We start from the raw sequence: 3,837 nt of genomic DNA, 5'->3' as shown, positions 1-3,837 counted from the left end.
GATACATCCATATAATGGAATAATAATATGAAATAATAATAGAATCATGATGAATCTGTGAAACATCTCATAACATGGATGAACGTAAAGGACATAATTCTGGGTGCAGTAAGTCAATCAGAAAAGGACACATCTTGTATGAGATCACTACTATAAAAAGTGAAGAAGGGGATATCACCCTAAAAGAAACATTCATTGATGTTACGAGGGTTGGAAAGGGAAAGGATGGTAAGTGACTGGCTAGTGGGTAGACATGTGTCAACTTGGGTGAAGGGGAAGGCAATATACATTCAGAGTGGGCTCAGTAAAAACACAATGGAGGCATATGAAGACACTAGGAAGAATACAAGAGTTAAAAGCAACACAGATTGCTTACACTGCTATATATTCACAATCCTGTAACAAGGGCGATCTATGAGTGCATATGTGGGTAGACTGATGGGATGAACAGGTGTGGGCTGGGGAGTGAAAGTATATCCACAGATACATATTGGTATTACAGAGGTTATTTGTACATGTGTGTTTGCTTTTGCTGTAAATATATCCATGAATGTAGTGGAGCATAGAGGAGGCAAATGTATGCAGCCAGCTAGCAGGAAAGCAACAAAGCCCACATGGATGAAGCACACCTGCCTGTGTGATCATGAGGTGTCAACGGAAATAGGTATCGGAAGTTCAAAAACAAGCAATCAAAATAAAAAGATAAAAAGAATAGCATTTTTAAAAAAGAATAGCATTGACCCCAGGACAAGGTTGGAAGTGTTCAAAGAAAACAAGGAAGAATGGAAATAGGAAAGCCAGGGAGTAGGATAGGTGCTGCTACAGTGTGAGAGTCATACTCAATGTCATGAAACAAGATACGGATGAATCATTGAATGAAAAATTGATTTCCACTGTAAAACTTCACCCAATTTACAATTAAATTATTTTAAATTAGTCTCACAGTAACTTGTTAAAATCACATCTGTAATTTATCTAAAATATTTTAAAGACGCTGTGGCTCAACTTTCAGCAGAACAATAGACGAGTGAACAGTAACATCAGAGTGGTGTGTACCCCTTAGGGTAATCAACAATGTGAGATGAAGTGGGCAGCATTTGCCAAGAATGAAATTCAAAAGGTAGAAAGTAATAAAAAAAAATTTTTAAAAAGAGGGATGCTGGCTTCTCCGGAACATGGCCGCAGATAACAAGCAGGAAGAGCTCCTCCGCAAGAACCAGAGAGGTTCCGCGAGGAGAGGTATTCTGCACACCTGGGAAACAACAAAATCAACTTAAAAGCCGGGTACACCAAAGTTCCTTAAAGTCGGGGATCACCAACATCTCCTGACAGACTCTCATTTACCATTTACTGGAGGCATGAGCCACTACTGTGAGCCCCAATCTCTTCCCAGCATAAGCCGTCCTTCCCAGCCCCTGAGCCAACCCAGCCAGCCAGACCTCTTACCTTGCTGATCTCCGTGGCCCTGCGGGAAGAGCAGATTGTGTGGGCAGCCTGGTGCAGACCTTCTCCATACCCATGCAACCCTTTTTACCATTTTGTATCTCTCCTTTCCTGCCTTCTTCTCTGGGCCCTCCTCTGGACCACACATCTGCCTCCTGGCTCATGTGACAGAGCCACATAGATGATCACACTTCCAAAGTAGCAGGAATACCCACCCACAGGGTGGTGTTAGTTTTTTTCACTTTATTTTATGTATTTTTGTTGAGGGGGGTTGTAATTTTGATTACTATAGAATAGTTTCAGGGGTTTTTTTCCTGGTTCTCTCCAACTTCCTCTTCTTGAATGACCCCCCCACCCAGAGACTATGTAAGCCTGCAAGGCAGAAACAGGGGGGCCTGCAGATGTGGGCACACCTACCCAAGGAGAGACTGTGCCTCCCTCTGGGAGGACAGAAGCGCCCACCTTCACACTCACTGCCAAAGCAACAGAACTCCAGCACTCACATCCAAGCCACACCCCATCTTTCATCTCGTCTGTCTCTCCTCTTCTTTTCTGCGCAGCCACCCTTCTCTTGCTCTTCTCTTGCTCTGTGTCTTTTGTTTGTTTCTATCTTCCTCCTCTTCTTTTCCTTTGTTCTCACTTTTCCTCTTTGGTTCTTTAATTCTGCTCTTTTTCCTCAACATGTATATACATAAAGACTCTTCTTCAGACTATTTGTTTATGCAATTTTCCTGCTCCACCCACTATCTCTTAATTCCAAAGCTATGGAATTGGTGGTCAATGAACTTTAGTTCGGATTTCTTTCTGCGAGGGTACCCAATGAATGGTGGTCCAAGACTGCCATCTATTTATTGTTTTAATGTTCTGCTTGCTTTCATATAGCACGTATTAGTCTGACAGGCATGGTTCTGCCTTTGTGAATGAGTGTTATTGAAACTCTTGCCCTATCTTCAATCCTCATTATTCCTGTAAATTATGTCCAGGCACTTAGGCTTTTAATCTGTACAAGTCAACAATTCCTGTATTGCCATCTGAAAATGTGGCCTATACATGTAAAAATTCCTTTTCTCAACAGTATTTTAAATTCTATCCTATTGGCTAAACTAATGATACTACTAACAGAATTATCTTATGCCCATGGGGATGATATATAATGTTCCCTTTTATAAAGCAATAATGATGTCTCTAAAGTGAACAGGAGACATATATAAACAATATATTCATGAATGGATTTTGAGTTTGCACTTAATCATAGCCCTAAGCCAAGAGCAATCAGTTCTATGACATGATCATACTCAGTATTCGTCCTTGTGAAGAAATCACTGAAGACATGGGTGCTATAGTAAAGTGTGATGAAGAAATCAGATGATGCCCTGCCATCAGAAAGAATAGTGTCTATCTCTTAAAGGCTTGTCTTAAACCAATAAACCATCTAAGTGAGGCATTAACTACATCTACATGAAAGAAGCACACCAGGGTGTGTGATCCAAGGATTTAAAGTATAACATCCAAATCCAAAAGAAGGAATAATATGAGATCTTAAATTATGAACACCTGGTTTGCAGAAGACTATGAATGACAGTGGAAAATCAAAATCCATTTGCAAGGTCCCCAGATGGATTAAGCCTCTGGTGAGTCTCCTCGGATCATAGTCCAGGCATGTGAATAGACTTGCTATCAAACAGAGAGCATTATAAAGTTAATTATGGCAGATGTGCCAACTGGACATCCCCTTACGGAAGGGTCGTGGGGAGGAGATGAGCCAGTCAGGGTGCAATGTAGCAACGATGAAACATACAACTTTCCTCTAGTTCCTAAATGCTTCCTTCTCCCGCAACTATCATGATCCCAATTCTACATTACAAATCTGGCTAGACCAGAGGATGTACACTGGTACAGATAGGAATTGGAAACACAAAGAATCCAGGGCAGATGATCCCTTCAGGACCAGTGGTGAGAATGGTGATGCTGGGAGGGTGGAAGGAATGTGGGATAGAATAGATTACAACGACCTACATATAACCTCCTCCTTGGGGGATGGACAACAGAAAAGTGAGTGAAGGGAGACGTCAGACAGGGCAAGATATGACAAAATAATAATTTATAAATTATCAAGGGTTCATGAGGGAGGGGGAAGGGGAAGGAAGAGGGGAAAATGAGGAGCTGTTGCCAGGGGCTTAAGTGGAGAGCAAATGTTTTAAGAATGATGAGGGTAATAAATATACAACTGTGCTTTATACAATTGATGTATGTATGGATTGTGATAAGAGTTGTATGAGTCTCAAATAAAATGATTTTTAAAAATTATGGCAGATATAGTTAGGTTAAACTGTAACAGCTTATCATTTGATCTCCCTTTTGACCCATTTTATTTTATATTTTTTGTAAACCATT

Source organism: Echinops telfairi, unplaced genomic scaffold (assembly GCF_000313985.2).
Source record: "Echinops telfairi isolate 266 unplaced genomic scaffold, ASM31398v2 ScPeMD7_7469;HRSCAF=8507_1, whole genome shotgun sequence".
Taxonomy (NCBI): domain Eukaryota; kingdom Metazoa; phylum Chordata; class Mammalia; order Afrosoricida; family Tenrecidae; genus Echinops; species Echinops telfairi.
The sequence above is the reverse complement of the archived record's forward strand: the minus strand, read 5'-3'. Positions refer to the sequence as shown.